Source organism: Podarcis melisellensis, assembly GCF_964234715.1.
Source record: "Podarcis melisellensis genome assembly, chromosome: 3".
In the NCBI taxonomy this organism is placed as follows: domain Eukaryota; kingdom Metazoa; phylum Chordata; class Lepidosauria; order Squamata; family Lacertidae; genus Podarcis; species Podarcis melisellensis.
The window spans coordinates 115,046,577-115,069,858 of NC_138530.1; the positions used below are offsets into that span (position 1 = coordinate 115,046,577).

A 23,282-nucleotide genomic window follows, 5' to 3' on the forward strand; every position below is an offset into this window, starting at 1 on the left:
GCCTCCCTCCTCGGCCTCCCCTCCTCACCCCTTGATTGGCCGGTCTCTCCTTGCCTATCATGCAATTCCCCACACGGCATTGGCCCACTTTGCCCAGACTGGGGGAAAAGCAGAGCGGGGGGGGGGGCAAGGCTCCCTGCTCTCCCTCACAGTCTCTCTCACGCCCCTTCTCTTTCCTCAGCGCCCAGGAGACTCCGCTGAGGAGCCAGGCACCCGAGGCTCGCTCGCTCGCTTGCCCGGCCCTGGCGCTGGGCAGGGCTGCCTCTCCGTGCCCGCTGGCTCGGGCATAGGCTCCCCCCAGGCCGCCTGGGTGCCTGGCCTCAGAGGTCTCTCTTCGCCCCCGGGGCTGCGCCAGGAGCCTCCTCCCCGCGTCCCCAGACATGCCTCGCGCGCGGGGGCTCTGAGGCGGCGGCGGCGGCGGGCCGGGGCTCCTCCTGCTCCGGGTCCCGCCAGCCCTCCTCCCGTTCTCGCCGGCGTCTCCTCCTCTTTCCTCTTCCTCCTCCCTCCTCCTCCCTCTCTCCCTCGCTGCTGATACATGGCTAGCTGGTTGCACTCGCTACAGTGTCACATCCTCCTCTGCCGCTGCAGTGCCAACTTCCCTCCCTGGCTCGGAGGTCCTTGGCGGAGGCTGCGCTGCAAAGGGATGGGATAGACCAAGAAAATAAAGATAAAAAGGCCCCTTCAGCACCTTTGGGGGGGGGGAGGGGGCGCATGCCTCTCGCTCCTGGCCAGCCTGGGTCGCCCCTTCCCACTCTTCGGATCTTACCCCCCTTTCCTGCCCCTTCCTTGGAGAGACTCTAGCTTGTCTTCCCTGTGTCTTTCTTCGTGTTTGTCCCCCCCAGTCCCCCCTTTTTTAGTTGACCCCCCTCTTTTTCTCCCTCCCTTATGAGCCTGGATTGCTGAATTCTTCTGGAAAGGGTGAGTACGAAATGTTTTGTGGTTTTTTTTTTTAAACACGTTTGCTGAAGAGCACAATGTTCTCGATTTGTTCGTTGCACTGTGTAAAATGGAAAGGGGAGGGAAATGACAGGCTGGATGGCAGGAATTAAGCAGTTTTTGTGCATTTTAATGGCTAACTTTATTCTAGGTTTGTGCCAACTGCTGTAAAAGTTAAACCTGTTCTTCTTTCTTCTGACTAACAAGACTTCTCCTATCCCTCTACCTTCTATTATACATTATATAATACTAGGAATTGATAAGTGTCTGGTGGCGTGAAATGGTAGATATACACCTAAATCAGGGCTCCTTCTCAGACTTCTGAGCTTGGGGTGTCATTGACCCCCAACCCAAATTCTTAGGAATGTATATGAAATAAAGTCAATAAACAGCAATACGTAATCACCATTTAGTAAGCATCAATCACCATCATTCGGTGGGTAGGGAAAGAGGGGTGTTAGTATTATTATTTTGACATTGTAGAAAATAATTGTTTAAAAAGTGAAACTTTGCACCTGTATACAATGTTTAGCAACAAAGCAGCATGGACTGAGAGCACCATGTAATTGTTTTATTAAATACAGACATTCCTCATTGCCTGTCCCCTTTATTTCTGAGGCTCACAGGTCCTGATTTAAATAAAAAAAACACATGCTATATCACATATACTTTGTTTTGTTTGCTAGGCCCTTTTCAACCCTCTTTGGTTTTAATGTACTTTTTTGTGTTCCATTCAGATTCAAAATGTAGATGTGCTGGGATTGTTCTTGCGTTCAGATGCTTGAGCAAAGTTTTTACAATAATAGTGTATTCTTTTGACTGTGTAAAATGCTTCTGATCACTCCAGAATGAAAACGGATAGCTTTCAGTTGGTGGCGAAGAGGTTGTGCACTAAATTTCTTCCCTAGGTGAATGCATCCTTAGAGCTGTTTTATTGTGCATTTTCTTGGGTGGATATTTGCCATGATAGGTATATGGAAACTCCAGTTTCAGAAGCAGTTATGCTCGTGAACACCAGTTGCTAAGGAGCACTGGGTTGGGGGAGGCTATTGCCTTCTTGCAGCCTTCCAAGAGACATCTGGCTGGCTGCTGGAGGAAGCAGGATGTTGGACTCCATGGGCCCTTTGGTCTGATGCTGCAAGCGTCTCCTTTGTGCTGCATTTACTAAACTACAACCCTCAACTCCTTTATTCTTTACATTTAGAAGATTCAGAATGTTTCACTAATGCCCTAAAGCTAAGGATGTTGGCTAGAGCAACATACATGGCTGTTATTCTGGCATGCCAGAAGCAGTGCTGTTAACAATGACACTATGGTCATTTTCCGTTGAGCAAGTTGTGGTGTGAAGCTGGGTTTGCACTGTGGTGACCTGTGTGGTGTGTGCATAAATAGTTTGTGTAAGGTCGGGCTTAGTGGTATACTATTTAGTAACTTCAGTGATGCTTTGCTAACTTAGCTCATTTTTGGAGACATTCTCCAAATGTGTGTCTGTGCCTCTGCATCACCAGTTTTAAATATTATTTTAGTATTATTATTCAGTCATTATATAAAAGCTGTTGAGCATCCCTTGCCTTTTTCGGGTCACTGTATTACTTTCACAATGCCTCTGTCATTATGCCATGAACCTTCAGTTTTACTTACCCACCCAATGTTATCAGTCTTTTGATTTAAACCAGTTACAGGTAAGCAGTGACTTCTGTTTAGGGAATGCACCTTTGATCCTTAATATGTTTTAGCTCGTTGGTCCACCCTGCAAATATATGGTTAAAAAAAGAGAAAGAAATGGATCTCCAAATGCATGTTTAGGCTAAAAGTGTGTCCCAGATCTGAGAACGTTGAAAACTATTTCATTAATGATCCTGAGAGCATAGTAGAGAAGGAACAGGAGTCTGTAGTCCTCCTTATAAAAGAGTTAATGTGGATGTTATGGACATGTTGCCAGAGGAAGCAATGCGTTGGCTGTTTGCTCAGCAGGAGTCAAAGCCAAGAAGAACTGGGGTATCTCTACATCATGAGTTCACTCACTGTGATCATTCTGAGTGAGGAGGAAAGCTATGCAGTTGTATTTATCAACTGTGTGCACATCACAGATATATGCTTCTCCTTCCTGCATAGCCCTTGCAGAAAGTACCTAATGTTCCTGTGAATTTAGCCTTAATTGCAAGTATTGTGTGATCAGATGTCTCTCAGGAGTTTAGTAAGAGTGAAAATGCTTTGCCCCTGTTTTAACCAGTCACAATTTTGCTATGCTTCCCCCATCCCCACATAATGTATGATTTCCTTTATGTTCACGTAGAGGTGCCACCTGTCCTGTATTATACGGGATTGTTCCGTATTCCAGTGTAAAAAGCAACCTCTCCTGTATTGATGCTGTTTTGTCCTGTATTTCAGGTCTTCTCTCTCTCTGCCAAGTACATGTGCTTGAAAAGGGTGTATGAAAACTCTTGTATTTAAGCTCTGGGTACCCAAGCACAGAGATGTTTACAAATTTGTGTCTGCGCGCGGACGTGCATGTGTCACAAATTCCAGAGGGGCCACCCTGTTAGGCAGCAATAGATTGTGGTGGGTTGCTTTGAAGTCACTTCAGCACCAGATGAAAAAAAGAAATCGTCCACCAACGGCCCCTGTCCTGTCCTGTATTTTGCCAGAGCACAGGTGGCAACCCTAATATTCAGTGCTGTCAATTTTCACAGCATTTGGAAGTGCACATTTAAATATTCCTCCTATTGTGATCTTCAGAAGCAAGTGTCATTGATTATGTAGCCAAAACAACACCATCCATGCATAAGAAGCAGGTATCATCTGGCCTGGGGGGAACTTCACAGCTTGCAGAAATACATTTTATTTTTATTTTTTTAAGAATATTTATTAAGATTTTACAAAGTCATAAATACAAAAATGCATAAAAAAAGAAAAATACAAAATACAGAAAATGAAAAAATAGAAAAAAGAAGTTAGAAACAAATCCATTTTTTATAACTTTACACTCATTAGCTTGTTTCCTTGACCTCCTCACACCTCCCCTTTTTGTATTCCCAGTTTATATAATCCATTCAGCAAATCCTTACCCTCTTTCATTTATCTTAACTCTTTATCTTAACATATTATAACTGTATATTTTCATCCATTATCAATTCATTATTGCATATTCTTATTAACTTTGTTGCTAATACCACTTATTTTCAATCCAACATCATTTTAACATTCATTAATTTTACAGTGTATTTGCAGATAGTCTTTAAATTTCTTCCAATCTTCTTCCACCAACTCTTCTCCCAGGTCTCGGATTCTGCCAGTCATTTCCGCCAATTCCATATAGTCCAGCAGAAATACATTTTAAAAGACCCTAAAAGCAGGGGCGGGGGAGAGAACAGCCCATTGAGAACTGAGCATGCTCAGTGAACTAAAAATGGTGGTTGATTGAAAGAGGTCAAGAGTGAAATGGAAAAACCAGGAGAAATGGGAAATGAAGTACCGTACCCTGAGGAGGAGCATTCTACACTTTTGTTGCAAACTCCACTTGTTCTATTTTGAAATGGATGATTTTGGCTCTTCGGTCATGAAACTAAATATGTAGGTCTGCCCGGGCTTTTAAGCAAATCCTCTAAAATGTTTTCTTTATATAAAAAAAGACTTGCTTTGGTTGGGTGGGTGTTGTCAGCTCGCCTACAAGTAAATCACAGAAACAGTCCAGGGAAGGTGGGTTGTTGCTGACCTTCCATGTTGGTGAACCTCTTAGAATTACCTTTCTCCACTCACTGATGGATATGGATCAGTGGTTCCCAATTAGGGGGTCAGGGGACCCCAGGACCCACGGAATGCACCCAGGGGATCCCCCATCCCAATGTGGGGGACAGGTTGGCGCCCCTAATGTGCATCTTTGCTGGCAGCCCCACTGATGGCAGCCTAATGCACCCCCAGCCCCATTACCTCCCACTCAAATCACGCAGTGGAGGAGACTCTACTTCCTCTTCTCTCCCCCCTTCCCTCTCCTTCCCTCATCCCCACGCCGGATCTCCAATTTCAGCCATCGTGATATATTGGAATATTGCGATGCTTTGCTGCTGATATATCACAATATTGAAAACCAGATACAGTGGTACCTTGGATTAAGTACTCAATTCATTCTGGAGGTCCGTTCTTAACCGGAAACTGTTCTTAACCTGAAGCACCACTTTAGCTAATGGGGCCTCCGGCTGCTGCCGCACCGCCAGAGCACGATTTCTGTTCTCATCCTGAAGCAAAGTTCTTAACCCGAGGTACTATTTCTGGGTAAGCGGAGTCTGTAACCTGAAGCGTATGTAACCCAAGGTACCACTGTATCTCTCAGCCCTGGTCTGTTTTTTTTATTATACCTAAAATCCTTCACTTATTAGGGGCTACCCCATATTTTGTTCAAAAAATTGCTTTGCAGAGGTAACTGCCATAGAGTTGTCAAACTTTTCAAAAGTAGGGGATCAGTGGCTTAGCTTTTGAAAAATAGGGGGTCCTCAGTAATTAGCTAGTTGGGAACCACTGTTATAGATCATTCCCAGATGACCGTCAGAGAATGTTTGGCTAACACAACTAACTACCCTGTTGATCATTGAAACAGGGAATTGGCAAGTTGTAGATGCTACCTCCCTCTGCACTTTCTCTCACATGCAGTTTTTCAGGGAATTCCTGTCAATGAAGCATGTTGTCCATGAAGGAATGTGGCTGGGGAACCTTTTCCGGCTTGCTGTGATTGCACCAGAGGCAGGGCTGTATCCAGGAATTTTGTACTATTGGGGCCCCTGAAATAATTGTGTGTGTAGAATTTTGTTTGTGCATATTGTTGTTGTTTAGTCGATTAGTCATGTCCGACTCTTCGTGACCCCATGGACCAGAGCATGCCAGGCACTCCTGTCTTCTACTGCCTCCTGGAATGTCATCAAATTCATGTTGGTCGCTTCTATAACGCTATTCAACCATCTCATCCTCTGTCATCCCCTTCTCCTTGTGCCCTTCATCTTTCCCAACAACTGAGGTTTTTTCCAGAGAGTCTTCTCTTCTCATGAGGTGGCCAAAGTGTTGGAGCCTCAGCTTCAGGATCTGTCCTTCCAGTGAGCACTCATATCCAGTGAGTTGTGCATATTACATGATGCTATAACATACCTGCTCACACTCAAGAAAATATATAATGTAATAGCAGATCTATTATTATATAATAGAAACATTCCCCCCCCCCAAATCAGTCCCCCCCCCCAAATTATACCCAAATAACTTATTGTTAAATTAGTTCTCAATCAATTCCCTTCCCCTTCTCTATCTGTCACCCAGGTTCATGCAGTCACATACCGGTAGGTACTCTTTCCCTCCATACCATCATCCAAACACACGTGTTCAATAATATATACCACCCTCGCTGATTCTTTTCTAGGCTCTTTGAAGGGAATTGTGCTCCCTTTGGACAGATCCTGGAAGGTGAGCCAGACAGCATTCCTTAATTTCACAATTGCTCACTAGGGCATACATAAAATTCTTAGTAAAATGTCATGTGAGCTACATGACTGGAATATTCTTTTTCTGGATAGTATGAAGGCTCTGTTTAGTTGCAAACAGATATGTTTTATGAGCAACCAATTAGTATGCATGCTTTTCTGGGCATATATGAAAGATGGAAATTCGATTTTGATACAGTTATTCTAAAACAATCCCTTTTTCTTTGTCATTTAAAAGAACGATGTAAATTACCTTGGTTTAGATCAGTGTTCCTTGAAGATGGCTGCTGATGCATCCCATTAAATATGTCCTGTTTGTGCCACTAGATTTTGCTTGTCTCCCATGTTCACCAACGTTCAGGTGAAATTGCTTGGGGAAGGTTTCCTAGAGGTTTGGACTGTGGCAATGTCAATATTCCTTTGACATTCAGCACTATTTTCTCCATTTATCTGAACTGGATGAAGCACTGAAAGCCTTGCATGGCTATCTGGAGTCAGCAACAGAAACTCTGTTCAGGCATGATGTACATTTTAACAGTGGACGGTTTGACTGAGTTAGTTGTTGGTGTATTGCATTCTGGATGGGGTTGCAATTACCCCTTAAAGTGTACCTGCACAGTGTTGCCTCTTCTGCAGGATCTGGAAATCTCTTGAATTCCTGCATGGTGTCTGTGGCCAAGATCACTTTTTGTCAGGTTCAGATGATATATCAAGCTGTGGACATTCCTGGAGAAAGGGGGTGTAGCTGCTGTCATAAATACCTTGGCAACCTATTTTAAATGGCATGGGTATTATACCACATGGCCAGTGTGGTGTAGTGGTTAAGAGAAGTGGACTCGTAATCTGGTGAACCGGGTTCGCTTCCCTGCTCCTCCACTCGCAGCTGCTGGGTGACCTTGGGCTAGTCATACTTCTCTGAAGTCTCTCAGCCTCACTCACCTCACAGCGTGTTTGTTGTGGGGGAGGAAGGGAAAGGAGATTGTTAGCCGCTTTGAGACTCCCTAGGGTAGTGATAAAGCGGGATATCAAATCCAAACTACTACTACTCCTCCTCCTCCTCTTCTTCTTCTTCTTCCTCCTCCTCCTCCTCCTCTTCTTCTTCTTCTTTGGGGTGATGTCACCTAAGGCTATCCAGAAACTTCATCAAATCACTTCATAGTGCAGGATAGGGCATAAAAGCATGTAACATTTGTGTTTAAATTATATATACACTGGCTGATTAATTTCTAGGCACAGGTTGAATAGCTGTTTTTGACTTTTAAAGAATTGTGGCATCTTCTTCCACATGAACGTTTGAAGAGCAATGCATGACATCCTGCTCTGAGTTCGTTAGCTTAGAGCAGGGGTAGTCAACCTTTTTATACCTACTGCCCACTAATGCATCTTTCTGGATGGTAAAATTTCCTTACTGCCCCCCCCCAGTACTGATGGAAGGAGGATTCAGCTTGTGCTGTAGAACCCCCTACCACCCACCTAGAATCCTGAAGTGCCCCCTATTGGGTGGTAGGGACCAGGTTGACAACCCCTGGCTTAGGGTGACCAGCACAGACAGAATATACCAGGATTCCTCAACCTCGGCCCACCAGATGTTTTTGGCCTACACTCCCATGATCTCTAGCTAGCAGGACCAGTGGTCAGGGATGATGGGAATTGTAGTCTCAAAACATCTGGAGGGCCGAGGTTGAGGAAGCTTGGAATATACTCTTGGTGGTACAGAAGTGATAGAATTATTTCCTTGGGAAGTTCATCAGGCCTCCTCGGTTTAGACTGAGAATGTCCATTAAAACCACATTTGAAGGAAATACGATTCCCGCCCCCTCTGGACTCAACACAATGTTTTGTTGGAGTCTGTTGCTGTTGTTGTGATTTTGCACTTTTTTAAAGAACTGAATTGGTGGTTTGAAAAACCAAGTTTTAAATAACTTAATAGCATGGTTTGGATTTCACACTTTTGAAGCATGTTGGGGATATAAATTGAAATAATAAATAACTACAAGTTATTCCAAAAGGATCTTTTCAAATGGTTAACAAAATGGGAATTGTGATGCAATGTAGGTAAGTGTAAAGCATGGGCATAGCTAAGGGATCCAGAAAAATTCTTGAAAAGCAGAAGTCCAGTAATGTCTGTAATGCCCCTTAAGAAAGCTTAAAAACTTTGGGAAGATCCCCTAAAAAAAGCTCAGCAGCCTAGGCTGCCCCCCCCCACTTGCCCAATCTCCATCTTGCTCACCAGAGTTGTGACTAGATCCTTTTATTTTTTGAGTGATGGATCAGATAAGAATCAATGGCTCTAGTCTTGAAGCCCCTTGCACAATACGCCCCCCCCCCTTGTGCAAGTGGGAGGGGTGTTGCCAACTGGATGGTGTCTGTAATTTATCTGTGGAGAGGGTCTGGGTTTGGGTCAGATAAATTACAGACACCATCCAGTAGCCAAACCATGGTGGCACCTCCGGATGCTGCACCCCCCTGCAATCCCTACACAGATCTGGCTGACACAGGCCACAAAACCACAGCTCGCCCCTATACACGAAGCCAAGCCAGAGCACAACTAAGTGCAGTACAGCCATCTTCTCAGAAAAACTCTTCACAAAGTTCAAGAGGTCAAGACACAAAGACTTTAGCAACTAATCCACACCTAATGACCCACCTAAGTGGTACTCAGGATATCACTCAAGAAATCACTCAAGATATCCCTCAAGTAATTAAGGAACAAAAGAAGAAAAGGCACACTAGCCTGGGAACTTCCTCTCTGCCCAGAACATTGGAGGCTATACACCACACCCCCTCAACAGTATTTATAGGAACTCAAACACTGAGATCCTGCTCTGTTCCAGTAACAAGAAGCCGAAAGCACCAGCCTGAAGATGACGAGTGAGACCTCGTCGAAACGTCGCCTAGACACCCCAACTTTTACACGGGAAGACACCCGAGGACACCAAAACCTGCATTCCTGTACCCGTGAAAATCTACGAAAGCAAATATATATATATATATATATATATATCACATTGAAATTAGCTTGAAGGAAATTTGATTAATTATATTCCTGTAAGCCTGTTATTTAAAGCACAGATTTTTATCGCTGATTTTTGTGTGAATTGAATCAAACATCTAAGCAAGGGTGATAGATCAAACTTTGGTCTGATGTTGTTAGAAGATAGTATTATCCAAAATGTTCACACTACTGAGCTGCTTCTTGTCTTGGCAGAAAGCTGTCCCTCTAACAGATTATCAAGAAGGCAACCTGTCTTGCTAAGTGGTTTTGAGCTCTACTACCGTGTATTTGCATCTTTTAAATGAAATCTCCTGAAACTCATATCTGAAGCTTTTGGAATGAGGAGAGATTGTTCTGTTTGTTTCATCATGTTTCCGCTGGCTTGTGTGACTGAGTGTTCATAGCTATGCTTTGTGTCACTGATGGGGATGTTTTAGTAATTAACATTAATTAAACAGACTTAGTTGCCTTTAGGGGCTCTCTGGCTCATGATACTGCCAAATAGTTTATGCAGTAAACAAAAATCTTATCTTTTAGGATTCTAGGGAAGCTTGACTTGGTTAGTGAGAAACTAGTTTCGGCACAGGTGAGGTGGCCAGTGTAGAATTCAAGCTTTAGCAAAATGCAGCCTTTAAAAGCATTGTTTTAGTTAAATAAATTGCTTAAATTGTTATTAAGGAAATGATTATTTTTCTCCTTCCAATAAAGTGCAGCAGAAAAATTGTCCAAATGTAAACAGTTAACTTACTAAACCTCACAATAATTTCATAATAATCTGCCTATGTGTTTCTAATAGTATAACCAAATCAGCAATTTTTGTTATAACTGTAAAAACTGCTCTGAAAACTTATTATTCAAAAAACGAAACCTTCATCTGGTTGTAAATATTAAGATTTTACCAGCAGGAATGCCTTTCTGTAAAAAAGAAAGAAAGAAAGATTTAAATCAAGCCTTACTGACTAGTGATTTAAATCGATTTGATTTAAATCCAATCCACCTCGTTGGTGGTCAGTGCTGGTGAAGAGGACTTGGCGGGGGGCGGGCAGTGCTACAAAGGTGGGTGCAGAGGGGAAGGGAGGAGATGGGCTGGGGTTTGTGGTCCGGATCAGGCCGGGTTCACAAAGAGGTTTGCTGTGGAGGCTCATGGTGCTTGTTTAAAGTGAGCTCTGACTCGGGACGGGGCCTAGAAAACTTGCAGAAAAGAGAAACTCTTCCTATTACTGGATTGGTGAGGCATGCAAAAGTAAAGGTCATAAAGTTGGAAAATTAATAGTATCGTCCCTGCTGACATTTCAGAGGGAGCGCTGGGTGGGGTGTGGCCCAGTCCAGTGTGTACGTTTTGTAGTGGATGTGTACTCTTTTATTTCGTGCTTTCAGTTCAGGAGGAGGAAGAGTTGCCAGTTTCTCCTCCCCAACTTAACCATTCTTGTAAGAAAAGGATTTTTTAAAAAATCAGAATGTTGTGGTTTTCCTACTTATTAAGTGAGACTGATTTGAATTAGAGCAAACGTTTGCTATCATGTTTGCGGCTCCAGTATAAAGCTAAGAAAGGCTTGAGTGCTCTTTAGAAACAATCCCTGAAAGGCAGATAGGGTTTTTAGAGGTAAACAAATAAATTCCACATTATCCACAATATTGCCTGGCACTTCTCCCCAGCACTGCCCAAATCCCTCTATATATCTCCAGCAGCACATAACTCTTAAGAAGTAAAAGCCAGATTGCCGTGGCTTCTCTTTGTAATCAAGGAAATCCCAAACTTTTGCTTTTGGAAGCCGTTGGGGTTGGGAAGCTAAGCTCCTCTTCAGAGGTTCTTGCCTTTTTTCTATTCCCTGAACATCTGCAAAAATATGTGCTGACAATAGGCAAGGAATCGTATTTGCAGGAAGAGCAGCGCTGTCAAAATATGACTAACTGCAATTCAGAATTAGGTTGCTGTAAGGACTTCAGGCAATGCATTGTGGTCGTGGCACAGGAGCACAAAAAGTTCTGGTTGCCATAGTAATTGTGTTGCGTGTGGTGGGTTATACCTGCTAGTTAGAATTACATATTGTAAATTTTATACAGGCACCAAAGTTGTACTTACTCCCATCTCAAATGATGAATCACTTGCACATGTGTGCTGGAATCCTCACATTTCTGGTTTAGCCAGTCATTCCTCATGGATTGTTTGTTTGCTTCTGTTGGTCTCTGTTGTTGCTTCCTTTAAGGGTTTATCTTTGGATGCCAAACTGATTACTGACTAGTACCTGCTGTGGACAAGGTGTGCATGCTGCTGTTCAGGTTGTGATGAGGAAAGCTTGTGTGTGTGTGTTGACAAGAGTGAGCATAATTTATTAAATAGCATGACATTCTCCTTTCAATGGGACCTTCTTTAATTGCCTTAGGCTAGAGTTATTTCCTTTTTCCTATTTCCTATTCCAATCAGACTCTGAGTGTGTTTGATGCCATGTGAAGTCTGCAAAGATGAGGAGGTTAGGGGGCTGTGGAGACCTCTCTGAAAACAAGACCGATCTGTTGGTGTTCACAATAAAATGGCTCTCCAAAGAGTCTACTTGCTCTGATACCAGTACAGAGGTACCTTGGGTTACACATGCTTCAGGTTACAGACACTTCAGGTTACAGACTCTGCTAACCCAGAAATAGTACCTCGGGTTAAGAACTTTGCTTCAGGATGAGAACAGAAATCGTGTGGCGGCTGCAGTGGGAAGCCCCATTAGCGAAAGTGGTACCTCAAGTTAAAAACAGTTTCAGGTTAAGAACGGACCTCCAGAACGAATTAAGTTCTTAACCTGAGGTACTACTGTACTAAAAATGTTTGTGGGAATCGGTTTTCTATGACTCTGGAGATCTGGATGATGTTCCCTGCCTTTGCAATGGATTTGGTAGTAGCTGGTCTAGGAAAATCACTGTGCTTTGATAATGTTGCTGCATTTGTCCTTTCATAACGTGCCCTGAAAACTAATAAGACTACTGTACTGCACTGGAGAATTATAAGAAGTGTATTATTATTATTATTATTATTATTATTATTATTATTATTATTATTTTGGAAGACATTTTCTTAGAAGAAAGCTAGCTCCTTGTGTGATGTGGTATATGTGTGCCTGTACGCACACACGCATGTATCCACACTCCCTGGTGCTTGTCTGGTTGGCTTTTCTAATGGTTTTGCTGGATTTGTGCCACACCACAAGCATGATTAGAATAATGATAATGAAGCAGGGGCAGTGGGGGCTATTTTATAGACTCGGTTAATGGCCTGCAGGAAGGCAAGTCTGATTTGGTTTCTTATGCTGTAGATAAAATGAGGGGTCTTGTTTGGTCACCATCAGTACGTTTTTGAGGTATCTGGCCACTCTTTTTTTATATCCACTGACTATGAAGGGCAGTGTAAACCCAGTAAGGTAAGACTGCCATCCAATTCCTCTTGCCATCACCAGTTTGTTTGTCATAAAGAGCAAGATGAGAAGGTTTCAGTGGTCTACTTTAATGTAGAGGGACTACCTGCTGGATTCAAAGTCTGTTGCTTGGCATCACCCTTGCTAATCTCCCAGGCATTCCGAAACAGAACAATAGCCAAAATGGTCTAAGCAACACTGGGGAGGGGAGAACAAATGGCCCATGTCTTCAGAAATCAATGCAGCCTTTTGTTGTTGTTTAGTCGTTTAGTCATGTCCAACTCTTTGTGACCTCAAGGACCAGAGCAAGCCAGCACTCCTGTCTTCCACTGCCTCCCACAGTTTGGTCAAACTCATGTTAGCTTCGGGAACAGTGTCCAGCCATCTCGTCCTCTGTCGTCCCCTTCTCCTTGTGCCCTCCATCTTTCCCAACATCAGGGTCTTTTCCAGGGAGTCTTCTCTTCTCATGAGGTGCCCAAAATATTGGAGCCTCAGCTTCACGATCTGTCCTTCCAGTGAGCACTCAGGTCAGGGCTGATTTCCTTAAGAATGGATAGGTTTGATCTTCTTGCAGTCCATGGGACTCTCAAGAGTCTCCTCCAGACCAGAATTCAAAAACATCAATTCTTCGGCAATCAGCCTTCTTTATGGTCCAGCTCTCACTTTCATGCATGACTACTGGGAAAACCATAGAATTAACTATACGGGCCTTTGTTGGCAAGGTGATGTCTCCTTTTTAAGATGCTGTCTAGGTTTGTCATTGCTTTTCTCCTAAGAAGCAGGCGTCTTTTAATTTCATGACTGCAGCCTAGGCTAATTTAAAAGGAGTATTTTTACTCAAAGTAGACCTGTTGAAATTAATGGACCTAGTTTAGTCATTATCACTTTCAGTGGGCATGAGCTGTGTAAAACGTAGTTGAATGGCACCTCTGGAGTTGGTTGAGGGACAAAGGGCTACCATTATTTTTGGTCTTCTGTGCCTAGGTAGCTCTGAGTGATAGCAGGCTACCAGGTCTAGCCAGTTACAGGATAGGCACATTCTTCAAGGAAGGCAACTTAACTTTAGGCAATGGGGCTGTCAAAATGTTGAACTGTTGTTTTGTTGAGGTGGTTCAACTCCTCTGCCAGCCAGCAGCCTTGCCTCGGCTTGTGTATTGGATGGGGGCACAAGCAGACGGCATGGTGGAGTTGCACTGCTCACCTGACCTTTGGCTAGTCAGTGGCTGCTGACTGAGATGTAAATTAATTTTATAATGAAATGATTTTATAAAGTTTTATCATTTTACTGTTGTTATCCACTCTGAACCTGGCTTCAGCTGGGGAGTGCGGGATATAAATTAAATTTATTATTACCGCCCTTCTTCCTGCATGCTTTATATGTGATTCTGAAAAATCTTACACATCACTTGGGAAGACAGACGAACTAATATCAGTGTGCTGGATGAAGCAAAGATCACCAGTGTTGAAGCAGTGATTCTTCAACATCAACTTCATTGGACTGGTAATGTTGTGCAGATGCCTAATGATTGTCTTCCAAAGCAACTACCCTATTCTGAACTTAAAAATGGAAAGCGTAATGCTGGTGGTCAACAAATAAGGTTTAAAGAGTGTCTCAAGGCAAATTTTAAAAAATGTAGTATGAACACCGACGACTGGGATACACTGGCCTGCGAGCGCTCCAGTTGGAGAACAGCCTTTACCAAAGGTGTCATGGACTTTGAAGACACTTGAACTCAGAACGCAAGGGAGAAATGTCCTAAGAGGAAGGCACGCTAGGCAAATCCACACCGTGATCAACTCCCGCCTGGGAGCCAATGTCCCCACTGTGGAAGGATGTGTGGGTCCAGAATTGGCCTCCACAGTCACTTATGGACTCATTGTTAAAACCGTGTTTATGGAAGACAATCTTACTCGGCTACGAGTGATTGCCAAAGAAGAAGAAGAAAAAGAAGTAGAAGAATATGTGACTGGTGCAGGCATTGTGACCAAACAAACGTGGCTGGTTTGTCTAACACATAGCTCCTCCTCTCCCCAACCAGATATGCCCTAGTCCCTCCCCCAAAATTATCCAGAGTCTTGGGGAAAACCCCAGAACAAATTTAAGGGGAGAGGAGCAGAAGGAGGAGTGTAAATCTTGTGTTGGCAAGATGAGGGAGTTGGATATCGCCCAATAAATCTTTGTGCGGATGGGAGGCTTAGCACTGTGCTGAATACAAACCATTGTGTTTAACAAATGTGGAAGCTGGCGTATGTGGTGTTTTTTGCCCAGTTGAGCCAGCAGTTCAAAACTTATGATAGCTGAGGCACACTCTTGGAAAAGCATGTCTACCCCACCCTTAGTTCTGCATCAGTTGGCTGAGCTGGGCCTGCCTCTTCACTGGAAGGAGACAAGATCACAACACTGGTCCACAAAGCGGCACAACAGGCCAACCTGCTCTTGAGGGCAGATGGTTCTGCCGTTCTGAGAAATAATGATCCAATTGTACTTGAAGTACTGATGCAGCAGATTTTACTAAACTGAAAACGGCTGTGTTGAAGGAGTCAAGGCCTCAACAATAAATCGTGTAAAGTTGCAGTTCTCAGCCTCCTTTTGAGGGAGTAGCACTTCTTGTTTTTTGTTCATTTTTAAAATGGCTGCCACCTATCAATAGAAATATTGCATAAATACTTTGTGTTTAAAAGATGCACAGATTGAGAACGACTTGGTTAAGCAACCTTGTGTCTGAATCACAGACTTCATTCATACAAGTTTTCTGAACTGCTTTGCTGATTTTGGGGGTTACACATTGACTTGCTGGTTTCACGTAGAATCAACTTTTTAAAGGCTTTATTTTAACATTCAGGGTGATGACCAGTATATAGTGAGGCCAAACTATATTACCCAAGGGGTGAGCTGCAATTGTGCATTTTGGTTCTTATACACAAGAGCTAGAGCTGTTAAAAGCAACCTCAATTTGCTAGCATACTGAAGGAAGCTGGCAGACACAACCATCGAGACATTGCATAAAATCAGAGTTTGAGGACATTCCACACTAGCAACACTGGCATGTGCGCTCAATGTGAGTATTTAAAATGCATGTGTTCAGTTCATTGGAAATAAACATATTCAATGTGCACTTTGCATGTAAATCTTTTCAGGCAAAACAAAATATGTAAGTCTTTACAATCTACTGCGAGCCAAACTATACATTAAGCTAAAGGCGACATTTAGGAACCATATTAAGTTCCACACACCCCTTGATTAATGATAGGTGTGAGAATGGGAAAGAGGTTTTACACTTCTGCAATGGTCCTGGCAAGAATTGCTCCTGCTGCCCTGCTGTTAGCCCTGGGGCAAAGCTCCCTGTAAGGAGCTGCAAGGAACTGTCAAGGCTTATCTCTTCCTCTATGCTAACCTAAGCCCACGAACCATCCTGCAAGTAGAAACAGGATTCAAACCAGGATTCAAACCTTACGGTGTAGGAAAACTCGCTGGCTGTAAGCTACTTAGTGCAGGAGGAAGAAGGAGATTGGAGCATGGAGTGTGCTGGCCAATGTGAGAGGGAGTTGCTGGAATTCCCGTGGAAGCATTTAGACTTCCACACAGACTTTTGTGCTGTAAATGTGGGTGCCGTGGGGGGAGGGCTGTTCTGCATGATATGGGGCAGTGCAGCATGGCTCTGCTCACCGTCACGCCTTCCCTTCATAAAAGCACATCCTAGAACATGCCCCCTAATACTCTTCACAGAGGGTTTGTGGCTGATACTTGGGGTTGGGGTAGACAACTTGATGTGGAAATTGTAGCCTACACTAAAACAGTTTAGTGCAATGTTGAATATATCGTACAATCCTTGGCTATATTGTTCTTCACCTGACCTGTGAATTACAGGGCTATTTTCTAATACACAATTTCTCTGCTGTGATTGGAGCTTTTCACGTAGTGCTTCTTGAAGCGATGATGAAAGCCACAAGTGCGGCTCAGATGTTTTGAGTACATGTGGGGGAGACTTGGAAGTGTTCTCTTTAGCATTCTTGAGCATCGCCTGAGGTGTTTTGCAAAAGCTCCCCTTTGATTTTGTGTATGTCTTGGTGGCTTAATAGGGTAGGACTTTATAAGTGGATCTCTATGAAGGGGATCCCTATTGCAAAGAAGCCATATGTGCTCTTCTCTAGGTTCTTATTCCTTACTTTTAAGCAATCCTTTTGTGGCATTTCTTAATAAAAAGTTTCTGCTGCTTTGAATAATTTTTGCAAGGAGTAAAGAAGAATGAGCAAGACTTCCCTGCTGCTGATATGCTCTCCTTTGCGTCCCACAGAGTCTGGAAGCAGAATTTTGCTTATGTGCTATATTTGAAAAAGTGGCCTTTTTAGCTGGTAACTAGTATATGCCAGATGAAACAGTAGCTGTTTCAGGAATTTCCAGTCTCCAAAAAGCGGACGGTGTGGTCCTTGGAGGCAAGTATTTGCTTCATTTCACGTTTTCACAGTCCTCTAGGGTGTCTGGGTGTTGCTACTATACGTAATTGAAAATCATAAGCCTAATTCATCCATAATGCTTCTGTTACTACACACATGTGCATACTCTGTGGGATGGTGGATATTTATTATCCTGACTTTTATTTGGGAATATGAAGCTCTGTACTTCGTCTAGGGGCATGCATGCACAATCACACCTTTTTATTGTGGCTTAATGGATCTTTTGGCATTCCTGCCCCCCCCCCCTTCTGCACACTTCCCTTCCACGCTCCTTCTCTTTTTGTGAATTAGAAGCACCATAGCACACAAACTATGTATGAAAAGAGGTGAGAGAAACACATATTTGATTCCCCTCACCCCCACTAACTTTGTAGTTTCTGTAGTGATTTTATATTCTACCAGCTGCCTCTTGAAAAATGAAGAGCTGTTAAATGAAGTCTGCAAAGGGACAACTCATATGTCTTTCATGATTGTTGCCTGGCTGACATGACTCAATAAGCCAAACTATGGCTTAAACCAGTGTTTCTCAAACATCCCAGTGGTCAGGGATGATGGAAGTTGTAGTCCAACAACAGCTGGGGACCCAAGTTTGAGAAACGCTGGCTTAACAGGTTCGTGAAATGTGTTGGCTCCCGGAGAGCAGCTCACACCCACTTTGTTCCTCCCTGATCCTTTTAGCTCAGCGTGGCATGGTAGTTGAACCAAAGTCTGGCTTGGCATGTTATCCAAACCAGGGATTGTGGTTATGGTCTCTTCTACTAAACCATGATTTGTATCCTTGACTGCAGATCATGGGTAAGAAGGAGAAAGCCCCTTCACCTCCTTGGTAGCGTGCACAAAGCTGTGATCGAGCTTAGCATTATGTGCTAACACAGCTGTTGAGAAGGGAGATGATGATGATTTGCATATGAATTCCAATAGTGGAATCTAATGAGAAAAATGGCTAGATCTACTTTTCTACTTTTCTTCTTCCTTATGACATCTGCTTAGTTTTTAAGGGGGAAAATGTGCGTCCTATGGAGCAAAAAATACGGTAATTGTTTTTGTTCTTTACTGGTCGGACTACAGTATATGCCAAATCTACAATGACATGTGGGGACTAACTACATGCTTGGTGCTGGGTGTTTCTTCTAGCAGTGTGAACGGGGAAGAACCAGCTTGGAAAGCTAGGAAGGGAAACAGTCCTTTCCACAGCTTTTTCTCTTGCTGCTTATGAGTACAACAAATAACATTTTTTGGGAAGGGATTACAGTACTGTCCCCTCATACACCAAGGGAATGGTTAAAATGCACTCTTGTGTCTACTAGCCCAGAACACTAAAGCAATCCAGTCAGTAAATGAAGACATGCAGAAAATGTATTCTATCCTTAATTGCAGAAGTGCAAGGCCTGAATTTGAATAGGATATGCATAGCAAAATTAACAAAGACATAGCATGCTGGAGGGTGACACATACAATACTTCAACATGGTATTTTATTACTGCATATTTTTTTAATGCAATTGTGATTTTAAATAGTTGCAAGCCACTCTGTGTACTGCATAGGCACTAGAAGGGTGACATAGAAATGTGTATACAAAAATATATCGTATTTTTTGCTCTATAAGACTCACTTTATCCCTCCTAAAAAGTAAGGGGAAATGTGTGTGCGTCTTATGGAGCGAATGCAGGCTGTGCAGCTATCCCAGAAGCCAGAACAGCAAGAGGGATTGCTGCTTTCGCTGCGCAGCGATCCCTCTTGCTGTTTTGGCTTCTGAGATTCAAAATATTTTTTTTCTTGTTTTCCTCCTCTAAAAACTAGGTGCGTCTTGTGGTCTGGTGCGTCTTATAGAGCGAAAAATACGGTAAATAAGTGAGTAAATAGACGAGCTAGTAAAGACTGGAGAAACAGAAAGATATTCTTGGTGCTGCTCAACAAAACAGGAAAAAGGGATTGGGGCAGGGAGAAGGAGAAAAGCAAATTTGGGCACTAGAGCTTTGTAATAGGGTTCTTGAAACGACCAGCTGGAATGGAAACTGCTCAAGGAGAGGAGGAGCCGATCATTGCTGATCTCTCAGCTCCTGGACCTGCTTCCCTTTTTGCCTTCTGCGCCAGCCCGATGGAATGGCTGTTGCTGGATAACATTTAAGTAAGTTACTTTTCACCACACAACTACCGCAGGGTACCCCTCTGAAGTTATGTGAAATGCAATGGTAATGTACAAAACCAAATAATACTAACATCTAAATTACTCCTATAGGTCTGCTCATTGTCAAATGAGCCAACAACTCTGCTTGACCCTGTCAGTGCTCATGTTTTGTAAAAACATTGTTCTGTAATGTTTGCTATTTCCACATTTTTTCTATTAATACTTAAAATTATTTCCTATTATAATTTTTGTGTGTGTACGCAAATCAAGAGCTTTGCACAATATTCACACACTGTCCCTTCCCCACGCTTTGCATTTTCACCTTCTGTGTTGTTATCTGCTTTGAGTGTCTGAGAGAGAAAAGGCTGGATTATAAAGCTGCCAGCAAATAAAAAATGTTAAGACTTATTTTTGTAATATCGGAATATTCACATCCTTGGCTGCGCTGTGTCTGCTGTCTATTTCGACCCCTCTGGGCCTCCCATCATATGCTGGAGCTTTGAACAAGCAAGCTGGATCCTGGCCATCGAGAGAGGCTTCTCTTTGCACTTTCTGAATGCTTCTACTCCAGCAAATATCTTGCCTGTGAAATACAAGTGCAATTTTACACTCAAGATTAAATAATACAGCCCCTGGTTTCTAGGGGGGAAATACTGAATCTGGGCTTGTTTTATTCCAATGCATTTGGCTTTCTGTCCATTAACACAGTGTTTGTCCACTTAGAGTGAGGAGGGTTAATCCTGCGTGATTTTGTTGGCTGGTGGAATTGGTCCCATGTTTGGGCACAGTTTACTTGCAGAGTGAGGAGTCTGAGCCTCTTCCTCACCCTCCCTATCCCTCTGGTCTCTATTTTGCCCCCTGTGTACTTTCTTGCTCCTGGGGATAGGGACCCATCTGCTGCTTTGTCTTCTGAAGGGTGGAAAACCGCTTCTCCCATTCTTTCTGTCTGCACTAGGACCTCTGCCAGTTGTGATTTCTTCCGAAGGAGGCAACCTTGAGAGAAGCTCTTATTTTAGAACTGCAAGCCTCTAACCCGGTTCTCAACCTGTGGGTCCCCAGATGTTGTTGGACTACAACTCCCATCATCCCTGAGCTCCGGCCTTGCTAGCTAGGGCTGATGGGAGTTGTAGTTCAACAACATCTGGGGACCCACAGGTTGAGAAAGGCTGCTCTAACCTGTGGGCCACCTCAGTACCACCTGTGGTGGTACTCCAGCTGAAGAATCACATATCTCCTCCCAGAATTAGCAAGCCCCATCTGGCCAGCCAGTGAGCTAGGTTGTTGGCCCTTGCCTACCTCAGTCTCCTGGAGTGTACCTCCCACTGCTCCCTTCCTCAGAGCCCACTGTGTTCATGGAGACAGAGGCCCATCTGACTCTGGTGATGGGTCCTGCTGCTCTGGTTCCTGTGCACTGACCCCCATCCCCTTGCCATCCTCCGTCATCCCATACTTCCTAAACCAACCTCTCCTTCCCCATCCCCATCTTGTCCCAGTCCCAGCTACACCCCTTGTTGAGGTCATCTTTCTTCTTCCCATCGTGCTGCCAGGTCATTAAATCAGCTGACTAGTCGTGGTTCTCCTGTGTTCCCACACACCTGTGTTCCCCTCCCTGCAGTGTGCAGCATTTTTGTAATGGGTGGGTGGGTTCTACAGCATCTGAATCAGTGTAAAAATCAAGTGCACTTCAAGGTAAAAATTTGGAAAACCACCAAGCTAGGAGTGACAGGCAGTAGATCCTGTAATGCATTCTAGGGAATCAATCCTGTTGTAAAAGATTTATAATAAAACTACAGGCTCTGTGCAAAAGAGATAGAGAGAAAGAGAGAGAGAGAGAGAGAGAATGGAGTTTGGGTTCAGGAGCAGGTGAGGTGTGGACCAGTATAGTGGTACCTCTAGTTACAGACTTGATCTGTTCCAGGGTGCCATTCGCACCGCGAAAATTCTGTAACTAAAGTGCTGCTTCTACCCATGTGTGCAGTGCGATAGAGCGCTTCTGCGCATGTGCAAAGCGCACCAAACGCTGCAGAATGCTTCTGTGCACGCAGATGTGGCGAAACCCAGAAGTATACACTTCCAGGTTTGCCGCGTTCGCAGGCTGAAAAGACGCAACATGAACCTAACGCAACACGAGGTATGACTGTATTGAAGACAAACAGAACTTCATTTGTGTTGTCCCCGTATGTGCTGCTTATGAAAAGTTAAGGGATAGCAATGATCTCTGAGCACTGTACCCCACCACAAAGATTTGAGTGTTTCAGTGATCCCTAGCCATCTTAACATTTCTTGCAGAACACACAAGCACCATGCCTTGGTAGAACTTTGACTTGGCAATAATGAGAGCTTACATCGCCTTGAGTAATTTCTGTCTGAAGATCTTAAACCCTGTGAACGTTGAAGAATATTCTGCCTTTAGCTTCTGAATGGTTCCATGCATAATTCAGAACTGCTGTTGGAATGATTTGTTTCAACTGTGGAGCTCGTTTAAATAGAGCTGTTAGAAAGCATGTGTTGCTGGTTCTCATTCATCACAAAAGTGAAGTCCAGTGAATGATGAGCTATCATGGGGCACCACGAGGAGATGGGAGATAGTGGCTTTGAAATAAATGGTAATTTCATTAAAGAAAGGGACATTGTGTCTGTAAAGCTTAGTATTAAGAGCTGAAGTACTGGGCTTTTTTAAAAAAAGAAAAAAATATGCAAGTGGATTAAATGGGTAGGAGGGCATTTCAGGATAAGGGGGGGAGAATTCTCTGCAAGACGCACCCAATTTCTACCTACCCACCCACATTTTTGTTCACCTGAACACTTATTGGATTTAAATTTCTTTTTTTGCTCGGTGATTCCCTGTTTGCTTTTTGTTTTTAATGTATCTTAAAATGCAATTTAATTTTTTAGGAACGTGGGTGGCACTGTGGGTTAAACCACAGAGCCTAGGGCTTGCCGATCAGAAGGTCAGCGATTCGAATCCCCGTGACGGGGTGCGCTCCCGTTGCTTGGTCCCTGCTCCTGCCAACCTAGCAGTTTGAAAGCATGCTAAAAAGTGCAAGTAGATAAATAGGTACTGCTCCTGCGGGAAGGTAAAACGGTTTACGGCTTAGTCATGCTGGCCACATGACCTGCAAGCTGTACGCCGGCTCCCTTGGCCAGTAAAGCGAGATGAGCGCCACAACCCCAGAGTTGTCTGCTACTGGACCTAACGTTCAGGGGTCCCTTTATCTTTACCTAAAATGCAATTTTAGTGCACTTAGTCTTATGCTGAAATGTACCCGTGTGAAAGACAGTATATGTAAGTTTTTTGAAGAAAATAAATGGGGTTGTGCCAAATGGGGCTTATGCCAGGAAGAACATCTTCCAAAACAGGCTTGCAGCTTATATGCTTGCAGAACCAGAAGCTAATATTTCCTGACTGGAGAAATCCAGGAGTGCTATGACTGCTGTATGCAGCCCAGCCTCTTTTTAGGGGAAGGAACGAGAGAGAGAGAGAGAGAGAGAGAGAGAGAGAGAGAGAGAGAGAGAGAGAGAGAGAGAACAGTAAACACACAACTTGTGCACATTCAGCTTTATGCACTTGGCAATTTAAAAAAAAAAAAAGGAAGCGGGCATCTGGGGGGAAAGGACTTTGGCAATCCCACCCACCATTGCACTCAATGTGTTTTGACTATATATAATTTTGGCAGACAGTCCTGCCCAATAGTTCAATAAGGACTGAACAGTAGCCACAGAATGTTAAGTCTCAGTTTTTTTGGGGGGAGGGGGAGTAGAACAGCCAACTTGGACGATGCTCACACCATCGCTGCTTGTTGATGAAGGGGTTCTGGTGCATTTTTTCAAAGGCTATGGCAGTTGTGATTACTTATTAAATTTATATACCCCTTCATCCAAAGATCACAGGGCAGATCAAAACATAA

General features: G+C 43.6%; 1 protein-coding gene across 1 annotated transcript in view; it reads left to right on the plus strand.

The window, feature by feature from the left end:
* Positions 1-464: 464 nt before the first annotated feature.
* Positions 465-23,282, plus strand: part of SERTAD2 (SERTA domain containing 2) — a 126,164-nt gene continuing 103,346 nt past the window's right edge. The window contains exon 1 of the mRNA XM_081906509.1: positions 465-918. The gene's annotated coding sequence lies outside the window, so the exon portion shown is untranslated. The remainder of the gene's footprint in view (positions 919-23,282) is intronic.